We start from the raw sequence: 13,561 nt of genomic DNA on the forward strand, positions 1-13,561 counted from the left end.
CATTAAATGTTTAAATACCATAAACAAAAGAAAATAGTTTGTGAACACCACAATATACCTCAAAATGGTCTTGGACATCCTAGAACTGTGTTTCTATGTATCCTTATTGTATACAAATGTACTATTTTATTATATATGGATATAATTCTTGCGGGATTATGAATTAAAGTTCATCTTTAATGAATTGAGCCTTATTTTCATTGAAACCACATTTTTATATCTTTTCATGCAACATAATTCCTAAAAAACTGTAAACAAACTTTAATATCGACTTTCATTACGATCCTATTTTATTAATTCTCATGTGTTTCACACTTTCCCTAAATGTTTTGATATCACAAATATTTCTTCCTAATCTCGTCCATGTGGGTCTTATCATTTCCGTTTTCATATGTGCTCATCAAGTGTACTGTTACAAAAACACTTGCTCTGTGTAATTACAATTAGTAATTTTTGTTTCAATATTTTTAACAAATATGAGCCTGGCCAAATAGAAAAATCTATACGTCAATATGACAATTCTGCCCCAGTGGGCATTCCAAAACTAATTGTTCTTATACGTTGGATCGGCAAAAAATGCACACAACAGTTGCCCTAATCATATAATGATGACCATATTTAATTGGTCAATGAAATATTGGCATAAATGAATAATTCAGATTGTCCTGCATTTATATCTAACATGCTAATCCTAATGGTCAAATAGTTCATCATGATGTTGAAACCAAATATGGTATTTTTCCAAACTTAAAACAGTGCCACCAACTTTCAAATTATCACCACCTGTGTAAAGTAGAAAACATATATTCAAAAACATCCCCACATTTATATTAATAACAATATTTTTTTTCAATCTTTAAAACCATGTTCCCAGAAGCTCTATGTATATCTCTGAATTTATCCCAAATGAATGTTCAGTTTCACACTTGAATTTAATCCTGGAGGGTCCAATGTATCAAAATGTATTATATATTTTGATTCAAATGTTCTTAAACTATGTTCTCTGTATCCTCCCTGAATTTTGATCTCAAACTGGTCTATCACTACAAATTGAAGTAGATTTTCATTTCCACCATGATACCCCTGGAAAGGTCTTGGTACCGGATAACTGATCATTATTCTTTATAGCTTTCCAATGTTTCAACACTCTTTTTTTGCATGATGGACCGCGACCTGTTTCCTCGACGAGGCATGGCTCAGGTGTCCTTCCTTGGGCTCTAGGTCATGCCGCGCTCGCTTGCGGCCCCCATCATTTTTATTACCTACTTGCTGGACTTCTTTTTTCCTTTTTTCTTTCTTCTTTTTTCCTTTTTCTTCTTGTGGCCATATTTTCTGCTTCCCAGGTGTCTGTGTTTCATTCCCTGTATGCCTTGCACTACCTTTTCTTCAATGGCACTTTTTCCATTCACCTGTATGTGGCTTTCCCAATCCAAGATGGTACCTTTAGTTCTTCCCGCATGTCACTTCCTGTTTGTTAGTATATAAGCACAGAAGGTCTTCCTTTCCTTGCGTTTCAAACAGTTCCGTCCTAGTGGTGCTCTTCGCTCCTGCTTCCAGTGTTTTTGGACAAATCCTGTTTTTTGCCTGCAGTTTTTGTTGTACATGATTCCTTATTCTTGTCAGCTTATTTTTTTGCTTTTTTTTCAGGAGTTCCTGAAATTTGAGTTTTTTTCACAATTTTGGGTTTTTCCACTGGGACTCCTTCTGGAGGTTACGGCCTGCTCGGCGTTGTGTTGTCAGCAGCACCATGGCTACTGGAAAGGGTCGCCCTTACCTTGGTCAATCCAGAACAAACAAGAAACCAGGTGGTGCCCCGAGACTGGCATACTACAGCGGTAAGAAGCATGCAAACCGTGACAGAACCTGCAAAAAGGGCCAGATCCAACAATCAGTATCTGAGATATTATGTCACATGATGTTTTGTGATAAAAATATTTTTGCAACAATATTAAGGTTGAACGTAGTTGAAGAGTTGACTGTTGGCACTCTCAAGTCCTCACTTAACAATCTCAACCATTCCAACGTGCCCAAGATTTCCACCTCTGCCTGGATCATACAGTATTTCGCTTTGTGGTGTTAATCTTTTATCACTTAAAATTTCTAACACTTCGTCAGCTCTCTACAAATCATTAGTCATTTCTACAGAAGGATGACAGTATCATCAGAAATGGACACCACCTGTCACATGTTTTGGAATAGACCATATATTGGAACGCTGAGGCAAGCAATCCAATCCCAGTTATCAAAGTTTTTCATGTACACAAGTCTCTCAGGTGACCAGTGGATCTTGAACCAAGAGTAGAGCATGGGTCTGCCTTCCCCAATACAACAGTTGATGTGAGGACTGCTTGTAAATAGCATAAACGCTGGAAATCGATTGGGGTAGCATAACAACTCCTGATTTTTCATCCACTGAGTCACTTCCCTATGATACCAAACACTTGCTATGTTGGAGAAGGGATGAGAATTCATCTTGATACACATGCCTAAAAAGTGAAGTATTCTACACATGTGCAGATCCCTAAAATGCTCCTCAGCTAAGACAATAGAAATAAATCACAATTATTCCCTTCCAGCAGAATCCATTCAGAGTTTTTCTCAGCATGTTTCTCAATATGAAACATAGTAGTAAAATATCTTATGTCTATCCTGTGCCTAATTTTATTTTTTTCCATTTTTAAAAAACCCACTGATAAAGACAAAAGTACAGATAGTATCAGATCTAAAATTATAAATTAATGTATGCTAACTTTCTATTGTCTGTGGAAGGCATAGAGTCTTGGAATCTACTTGTAATGTAAATATACTTAGTAATATAAGTGATAAAGGGAAAGGATCATGAAATAAACATTTAGGCCTAAAGATATTTCAGCTGACTTTGCACTGTTTGATGTTATGTTTGAAAGTTTCAGTCTGTGTGGCATCACTGATGGGCATTTGCCTACTGTTACCAATTCTAAAATCTGGTTTTCAACTGTTGGTCTCAAGAAAGGTTTCCCACCATCAAAATCAAGTTATTTGAGATTCTCCTTATAAAGAGAGGAACCACTGACCTTCTTATCTAGGAAGTGGAACAACTATATGGATTTTGAAGGTATCCCCCCACCTTCCATTGTCTGCAAAGTCAAGAGCATTCCAATTGCATCCAGGGTTGAACTGGCCTATAGGACAATCAGGCAGTGCCTGATGGTCTGGTATGACAGATCTGTGAGTGTGGATCAGTTTTTAGTGGTTTGTGGGTACATTTTTACTGTTTATTTCCCTGTTATTACCAAAATCATTGCCAGCAGCATACATAAATCTGCAGTCTCCTGTATGTTACAAAATATCACTACAGTGTGTATTTGTAAGTTAAAAATTGGACTTATTTGCACATTTGTACTACTTTTTTAGCTATCAGGTTTGCTAATAGGGTCAGTTTTATTTTGGTACCCAGTCCGACCTTGATTGACTCCTCTCGATAGTACAAATATCACATGCAGAAAAAAATAGCCTGGTTCCAGCTTATATTACTGTACACAGTTAGGGCCTGAGGTCCTATATTCAAGAGTCCGGTGCACAGTCCAGTTCGTCAACCTCTCACATACTAATGGATGTTATTGCTGTAACATGCTTGTAAAGGGCAGGATTTTCTCATTTTGATTGTTTTTAAGTAGTCAGAAGGATGCAACAGCATATTGTATTTCCCAGTGACATGATGTCCTACAGATCACTGAGATACCAACAGTGAGATCTTATCGCAGTGACCCACCACCCAAGCTTTCTTGCTCAGTGAGTTCAGCCAAGGGATGGACCAAGCAGGAAACAAGAAAAAACAATGCCAACTACAATTACAGGTGGAACTGCACCCCAGAGATTCAAATACACTTAGGACACCAACTGGTGGAGAGGACAGCCAGAGAGTGGGCGGAAGGTATAATAGAGGTCAACCCAAGGCATTTTACTTTGTTAATGCATCAAACAACAAGGTGATCGGAGGAGTGCATAAATGTATTTCAGCCATAGGCAAGTGCCCGGGGTCACATTTAATTTCATCATTTTTTTCACACTATGCTATTTTGAACTTATGTCCCCTTCTGGGGGGGTACACATCCTTACAGTTCGGGATGGAGTGTTCCTATTGGAGTAGGACCAACAGTGATTTCTGTGTGGTTGTTCTCTCTTTACAGAGGCATAGTGGGCAAAACCAATGGTCTAAAAAGCTGACCCAAGCAATAACCAGTCTCAAACATTCATTCAAGGAGTCCTTCCATTACCTTGTTGTTGTTGCATTAATGTCCCCAAAACCCACTTCTAATGTACTCAATCACTGGGACACAGCACACTCTAATCTGCCATCCCCCCACCCCAGCACTGTAAATCACCCAGTAAGCCTACATTGCTTCCAAAGGCTGAGCCCAGTGTTGAGTCTTAGTTGAGTTTTGAGTAATGCAGTGGTGGTCGGTGATGGGTACTCAGGTTTACAAAATGAAGAACAAGCGGACTGCAGGTAAGTGAAGCTGGCTGTATATTGGAAGAGGTATATGGGATATGCACTCCAGAAACCAACATGGCCTTTTAGGACAGTGCCTGGAAGTGGGCCAGAGAACAGTTTGGAGCCGATTTAGAGTTTGGCGGAAGGGGTTGCTCTGTCACCAATGTGAAGGGTATCCCGTCCACTGTATTACAACTCCATAATAGCCCATGGAGATTGCAATACGGTGGACGTGACATCCATCATGTTTCTGACGGAGTAACCTGCCCGCCAAACTCTTAATTAGGCCCTTTGTCCTCAATGGAACAATGCAAAGGTTGCATAGGAACAATGCAAAGGAAAAGCTTTTCCCTCAGTTAGATTAAGATGCAAAAGAGCACTGCATTGGGTCTGTGCATAGTAAGTACAGTAGGTTAGAACCTAGCATCAGTAAGCCATGGATTAGATGAATGAGCATTTACTAACAGTAGATCACAAGGTCTGAACCCACGCCAAACATTCATGATATCCACCAATAAAATTATCCACTAAGTAAATGGAAATTATTTACTTGGAGGAGAATTCTGGATCCTCCTAAACAAAACATAAAGACACCTTGAAAAAATAGCATAAAGATAAGGGAGTCCATGTTCCCTCTCCCCACCTGTCATTATCCACATTGATTTGTAATCTGCATTCTAAAGTTTGCCAGGGTGTAAAATTGAATGAAGAGCCACACTAAACTTGTATGTATGGGAAACGTAATGGGATTTCTATGGTACAATTTACATCCCAATTCACATATTTAGGGACTGAGTTCTGATTTGCCCAAAATCACACAATATGCAGTGAAGGGCCAAAGACACTAGGATATAATTGCTGAGGTGCAGGAGACAACATTTTACCCACTAGACCATGTCTCCTTATCTAGGCTAGGATCTTTTTCTTATTTACAAAGAAGAAGTCAGGAGATTCTTCTTCAGATATATTATAAAGCAAAGTTATGGTGAGTGAACATCATAGAAATCCACCCACTGTGACGTGCAATAGAAAAGGAAGCTTCACTATGATCATGTGCACTAACGTTCAACCACAAAACAAGGGACCGCGACAAGATGAGGCTATGCAAACTTTCATTAACGTACGCTCACTGTTATTCTTTAATATTTTCACGAACATGCTTACACATCTGGTGAATAATAATTAAAATGTCAACTAATATCATGAATTGTGTCATCATAATAAATTTATATTAGATTCTCAGAATAATAATGAGGGGTTAAAATCATAATGGTGTGGGCTTCAACCTCAATATAAATGTGATGTATTATCCATGCGGGGAGACGTGTGCAATAAATGTATTCTTCTGCCTTGGGGTTGGGTCTAATAGATAATGAGCTGAAGGGGGTGTTATTTGGAGATGGCCATGAAAGTTGTTTCTTTTCTAATTTATTATTATTATAACATGTGTTACATCTATGGAAATTTACAGTCACTTTTTTTCTCACATGTCCATTTCAAGGTCATCTAATTTAGGATGTGTTACTCAAAAATCATGCGGTGTCCATGGCTTACTAAAAATGTTGTCCATTTCGGCCTCAATGGGACACATCTAAGGAATTGTGAATCCTGTTGTAAAACAGTGGAGTACACAAAGGATGTGCCTTTTCACAAAAGACCAGAAGACCAGAAGCCAGTTTACTTCAGGGAAAGGAGGGGATGAGAGCTTTGCATTGTAGAATAGAAGTAAGTGTGTTGCCCTGTTATAAACCACTGCCCTTGACCAACTGCAGGACGGTTCCTGGTGGCACAATTCTTCGTTGAGTAGTCAGTTAAGTGCTTTCTCAGAATCCCTGTTCTCATTGTCACTTCACTTTGAGATAAGAGCTGTTCTGAAGGATGCAGATGGTTGGAGGAGTTACAGGCTAAGCTGAAAGTAATTAAATGCATGGACTTTGAAAGGTTTATCTCCCTGGAGCAACTGTACCTTACCTTCTACATAATAAAGATACATTTATTTTATAATACTCTGTCACAATCCCAGTTGCTAGCAGCGAAGTCTATAGAAAGTCTCCTTTAAGGCCCTTCACTTTGTGAGTGTCTGGGCATCCCTCACTCCCTTCCCATTTATGTGGACCATTACCATGCGGGCTGTAGCTAAGTCTCTTCTGTTGAGGTTACATGTGAGGCATTGTCTACATGGTTCCTTGAGGACTGCATTAATCTTGTGAAAGTTTGTTTATGCTCTTATGGGCATTTGGACACATTTTGCAAGTGCCCACGAGAAGATGTCAGCCAGTCTTAAGAATATCCTATTTGAAACAAGAATAAAATAGCAACGCAAACAGGTCTGGCTTTTTGCTTGGAAGTGTTTGGTAATATTTGAGAAACTTAGGGGCTGATTATGAGTTTGGCAGTCCGACCATCAAGCCAACAGCCTCAACCCCTGTCATATTACAATGTTTCCACTGGACTGACCTGCAAAAACATTGTATCATGACATTTCTGACGGTCTGCCTGGCAGAAACAGCACAGCGGCATTGGTCTCTGCTCCCTTAAGGGAACCAAGGCCAATGCGGTCGCACATCAGCCCTCTCGGAATGCACACTGTAGAGCATTCAGATAGTGGTGGCTGGAGAGCCCCTGCACTGCCCATGACGTGGTCGTAGGTGGCGCAGGGGCACCCCTGTTGTCCCTAGCACTGGCTTTCCACCAGCCCTTTTATCGCGGCGACCCTGCCATGAAAAGTTGGTCGGAAAGTAGAGTCCCAATCAGCATGGCATTGCTGAATTCAGCATCACCGTGGCTGACCACGACTCCGACCCCACCAACCCGTTCAGAGCTACGATCCTGGTGGTGGCGGCATTCTCCTGTCGGTCCGACCACTAGGATCATAATCTGGCAGTTGGACCGGCAGGGGCGCGGCAGTCCAACCGCCACTGTGGGTTTGGTGGTCCTCGGACCTCCAAACTCGTAATCAGGCCTTTAATGTGTGTTGCCCACAGGTATTCTAAAAAGAAAGCCGATAATGAAGAAGCATCTCTGACTACAACAATTAGGAAAATGAGAATAGGATCTCTCTGCTGAACATACTCATAGGGTTAAGTTGTACACTCATATAAGAGTGTTATTGAAAGGAGTCAGAGGTGAAGTTTGTGTTGATAGTGGTGAACCTAAAAGGTATACACAGTTAAAATATTGCATTGTACTTTTCTCGAATGGTCAAAATTTTCGTTAGATCAGTAAGAAACCATATGTGTGCGCATCCTTATTCTTTTAACAAAAAAGCTGTACAGAAAAGTAAGACAAATCAACGTGCAGAGCCGATTATTATGCTGTGTGGCCTCATTATGACACGCCAAGACATCCAAACAATATACACCTCCCAAACAAACAAGTACTAGCAAAATCGACACATGTGGCTTGCATGTTGATTAAAAATCCATCTGCAATTTAAAAAAAATGTGTTCGTGTACAATATATCAATAATTTAAAGAATTAAACCTGTGATGATTCACTGTACTTTTGAGATGTAAAATGGCTCCTTATTCACTGCAATGTAAGCACTTTCTAGGAGGCGAAACTATATACCAAACACCCAATAGTATAAGGTAAGAGACGACATACTCCTCTGGTTGGAGACAATGCCCAATTCGTGCATTTTTAAGAACTGGTAGAAATAGGATTATCAAATAACTGCACTTTTAAGCCAGGCCTAAGAAACTGTAAACAAGTATTTAAAATGTTATTGTGTCAGAAAAGTAAATACAGCAAAGAACACATACTGACTCTTGCCTTATAAGAGTCTACCTGACATCCCACTACTGGATCCTAATGGGAGTCATAGCTTGTCACAGGTGATCACCTGCACTCACATCCAACTCTTGTCCTTGGCATGATTGGCTGCCTCTTCCTCCTGAATCTCATAGGAGTTCATCAGTGTTGACTTGAGAAAAGTTATGTCACTCGGGATTGTGGCTCTCGCATGTGTGCATCCAGTTGTTATCATCCCATCACCAGCACAGCCAATCCTGCCCACATGCTATCACCCTAAAAGCTGTGGCCCTCGGCCCCATCTTAGTAACTCGCTACGGCAGCATTCTAAGATCCTGGGATTTTGTGATCTACTGTATGATTCCAGGATCCTGGGGGTTAAGGATTTACTGCAGGATGTGAGGATGTCAAGATTCCAGGATCTAGTTTAGGATTTGAGGGTCCCAGGATTTCATAATCCAGTGCAGAATTTGAGAATCACCAGGTGCTTGGCTTTCCTTGTTGCTGATAAGTGGAATCCTCTGATTGGGTGCAGCTCTTCACCTGTGTTCCTGTCAAAATTATCGTCATGCTAGACATTAAACACATCTTCCCATAAGTTTCCTTTTTGCACAGCTTCTTAAAATTGCTTTTGCAGTGCTATCACAGAGAATTTCTTTGCATCTGTCCCCTGCACCTATGTACCAGGATCCTGTTAAACTATCTCTTGGACCTCCATGGATTTATATGCATTTCACCTGTGAACCTTTGTTTCTGATCAATGTCTAAAGTTGTGGAGCATTAACAATTGCTATAGAATGTCAGGTGAAGGCCAGTCTCGTAGTAATTCTCTTTGCTCTAGAAAGATAAAGGTACTGTGCAATTGATATGCTGACTGTTTACCATAGTGCCAGATCAAATCCTGTTTATGTCTCATTTTCTTTAGAACGTTAGGATTCATGTGAAGTTCATGTAAATGAAAACAGCTGTGTATTTGTAAGTTGCTGTAAGAGCAGAGAGTAGCAATAGTCTTCTGTTTATTATGAAACAATTGTCCCTCTTTAGAAAACATCTGCAAGGGCCTAGATCTGACAAGACTTGCAGTGTGACTATCAATCGAATAATGCCTCTTGTGTGTCTACTCTCATATTCCTATCCCTCTCCATCCCCCTTTGCCATCTGCCCCATTGTGGTCTTAATGGGTTTGGCATTGTCAACTATGAAGGGCAGTAGTGGGTTCCACTTCATTCTCAGAGCAGCATTCAGCTCTACAGCTTAGTCGTGACTTGAATTTGACAGTGTAGACACAAATGGGGCAGTCTAAGCATCAATGGAGTGGCATTTTTGGACACTCCATCCAAGCAATGCCACCGCAAGAGAAATGAATGAAACCCACGAAAGCTAATAGAAGGAGAGGCCTGACCAAATTTCCACTTTCTCTTTGCTCTCCTGTTCCTTTTTTGAAGAATGGATGACATGATGTCCTGCCTGAAGCAAGATTTAAAAAGAGGAACACCTGGAATCATGGGGCTGGTGCACAACCAACTCAAATAACTCTGATCTCCTACTGAATCACTCCAAACGTAAACACAGTGTACATACAATCTGTGCATCTGTCTGCTCAGGAACAGCAATTCTAGCCCTTCAGAGCTACAAATATGAGTACAGAAGGGGGTCAGAGTACCTCAAGACATGTCTGAATATTGCACACAAATGCCTGAACACTGTGCACATGTGTCTGACTACTTCCCAAATGCACTAAGAAATTGTGCAAAAAAACAACACCCGGATCATGCATCATCATGGGTACTCTTGCCAAAAACGAGTAGCTCTGGTAGTTTAAACATATATCTGTATGTTTCAGATTGGGCCCTGAGAGCTCCAGGGGTCTCGTCAACGTAAATTAATTAGAAAAGTGCAAATAAAAAATATACACACTTGTACAAATGTAGAGAGTAGGTCTGATCTCTTGCTCTATTGTTCTGTTCAGCTGTCACATGCATATAGACTGGGCGATGCATCAGCCGACTTCAGCAACTGACTCTCTTGCACTGTAGGTGATGGAATTTCACATGTGCACATCCACCTAAAAAGAAGTGCACTTCAGTGCCAGGGCTGGTGGGTCAATACTTAACTTTAACAATGTTTTTTGTTTTTTTGTTCAGTACTTTACATTAATATTTTTTAGTCTTTCCTGTAAGTTTAAACAATGCCCTCGGGTTAGAGTAGTTGAAAGCACATAGTGCCTTTTAATTCAATTTTCCTGTGATGTCAAGAATGACTATCTCCTATTCTATTATTCTATTAAATCTACAAGAAATCTTTACGTTTTTATTTTATCATTTATTTTTTATTGCAAGCATATGGCTTCCATGTTTATGGGGTGGGATGTTTTCTTTTTTTTTCTATTTGTATTCTTGTGGAATTGGCTTGGAGTAAAAAAAAAAATGCAATGAAAATCACAATGCCAAGGTCAGGCCAATTGGCTTTGCCTATGCTGATTTTAAATTGTCATGCCTCACTGAACTAGAAGTAACAGAACATCTTCTGTAGCAGGATCTACTGTCTGGTGTCCAGGTCCTATAGTCCTTCTCCTATTTCTAAAGTTACCTGTAGCAAACTTGCAATTCACTGCAATCGCACATGGAGAATTGCGGCTGTGAATACTATTCTTTTCCCACAAGAGTATACAGGTCTGAAAGGTTAATCAGCAAACAGGGTTTCACTTGGTGAAATTCCGCAGAGTTACATAAAAATTCAGCGAGATTCCATAGAGTGCTGCAAGAGGATGGAATTCAGGCACGACGCGCTGCTCGCTGTGATTTGCAGTCCCTGGAGCCTGTTCCGCACTGTAAAATCAGCACAAACGGCACCATGTGGCGCACCAGAGGAAGCTGCTTCTTTCTGCTGCTCGAGTATATTTTCTACTTGAGCTGCAGCTTTCTCAATGCGAGCGGGCGCAATCTGCTGTGACCGCCCGCATTGAGAAATCTCACCGTGAGGCATTCTAGTATTTGAAGATTGCCCTAAAAACTACCGCCTCAACCCAGCCTCAGCCCCACTTACCTCTCCTGATCCTTCCTGTTCTGTTCTTCTCTGCCCCTCCACACAACTAGACCACGGCCAGCTCTCTGGCTTAACCATGAATGTGGGTGGTTTAGGCATTGGCATGGTTAAGGCAGAGATCTGGAGAATCGTGATTCAGGCAATCGTTGTTATGCTTGCGTTGAAACGGCACTCATGGCTTAGCCTGCATTGTTAAGGCCGTTTTCCCTTCTATACAGCTGTGTGGCCTTTGAAGTAAAATTTAGGCACATTTTCACTCGAACTATCAATCTCTAGCTTAGTCCCGAGTTAGTGAGCTTCTAGGCTTGATAACAGGTTGTGAGTTGCCCTATTATTTGACCTACTTTAAGTGTTGAGGTGGAGGCCAGCTGTCAGAAGATAAGAGGGTCCCCATCTTCTTCAGTTTAGGAGAAGTAGATAAAGGATTCGCAAGATGAAGTAGAGCTAACACCTAGATGTCACTCTAAATTGCAGCTTGATTTACCTGCTCACAGCTGCAGAAAAAAAGACCAGCTAAAAAATACCCAGTGGGTGACTGGGCTTTGGGTTTTGTCAGACACTGTGTGTCATGGGCAGTACCTTAGTTAAAGTTTGTACCAAACGCCTGTTGGGAATTATAGCCATACACTGACTATAGTCCCTAAACAAAGTTTACTGTAAAGGAACAGTACCTGTCCATCCTCCTCTCCACCTTTCTATTCTTAAACCAATTAAAAAAAATAGACAATGTTACTGTGAGTAAAGAGGACACCCAAATAATCAAAATTTGATAGGCATAACCACAGATATAAATATTTGATTTTTTTAAGGAATAAGTGACCAGAAGATGTAAAGCCCAATGCAACTATCAGTTCTCAGGCAACCTGAAACTTAGGGCAAATTCAGGCTGGCCATGATAGAGCGGAGTCCAAAAACACAAACCAGGTCACCTCAAAGTTCATACTTTAGGTATTGGTTCTCAAAATGTTCCAGCTAGAAAAGTTCAAGGCTTAAGATAGCATGGGTCAGAACTGTCGCCATGGAGCACCCACTGAAGCCATTGGTTTTTAGGATAAACTGGATTTCATAGCCATTGAAGTTGCTTTGCCCCTGCCATAGAGTTGCTGCCTCGCCCAAAGTGTACCTTCTAAGTTACTAACTTAGTTTACCTTTGAAGTTAGGTTCCTTTTGGTTGTCAAAATTAACCAGCTCGGCTAGGCGAAACTCTGTAGCCAGGCTGAGTTCTACAAGCCTGGATATCTTTAATCCAAGGTCCCACTGAGCTCAATATATGCACGGCAAAAAGGTCGGAGGGGGAGGAACATTGTTTTCTTGCCTACTTTTCTCCAACTGCTGAGAACATTACTCCAGGTAAAGTGTTAGCACATTTGTACTTTTAAATCAAAATGTGCATTATTAATAACATGCAGAGCATTTTCTCTACTCTTGGAATTCACATGTTTATATTGCAGTTGAAACAGATTTGCTATGAATTATTAAAGTGTGTTTTTCTGGCTTATGCTAACTAGACCTGAGGCTACAACACCATCTTGTTCAAAATGGATGTCACAGCATCATGTTTATTCTCTATGCTTTTTTTCTGGTGCATGAAGTCAAGCAAGCTGTGGATTTGTTTATTTTTGAATGACACTTCTCGAAGAGGGCCTCTAGCTTTGTTACATAGTTCAAAGAACATTCTGCTTGAACTTGGTATTGCATTAATTCACAATGGTTCACAGTTGTTTATGTAACTAGTTTGCCCTGACACCTCAAGATGACATTAAGTCAGAAGGGCTGAATCAATAGTAATGAAGTGGGTTAGGGCTAAAGTGATAGGGTTATGGGAAACTTTAATACTCTGCAGTTTAATTTGTTGAAAATGTAATTCTTTGCTCACACCATTGTGATTTTGCTGTTTTAATGTTTTCTGATGACGGAAATGGTTGTATAAGCCCATGAATTTGGGGGTGAGCCGGATCATTTTGGTCTCCAATAGGGATGCTGCCTTGCTTCTTATTGATTTTGCTGTGTATTTGCAACTTAGGCTATTCCTTATTTTGCCTATCATTCGGCATTGCTCTATTATTTAATGCATTCAAATAAGATTTGCTGCATTTGCACATTAATTAATCTTTCTTGTACTTTTTGAACCTTTCGTTTTTTCATAAATTCAGCTGTAGAACTCACTCTTTGAGTCAGTCCTTTCTTTATTCAACTGTATTTTGAAATGCTGTTTGGAACCTTGCTTCTGGGACACATTGCATCATGATTTGAGGTTAACACCATCCCTGAACTAGCCAACTCTTGGGT

Source organism: Pleurodeles waltl, chromosome 10 (assembly GCF_031143425.1).
Source record: "Pleurodeles waltl isolate 20211129_DDA chromosome 10, aPleWal1.hap1.20221129, whole genome shotgun sequence".
NCBI classification, from domain to species: domain Eukaryota; kingdom Metazoa; phylum Chordata; class Amphibia; order Caudata; family Salamandridae; genus Pleurodeles; species Pleurodeles waltl.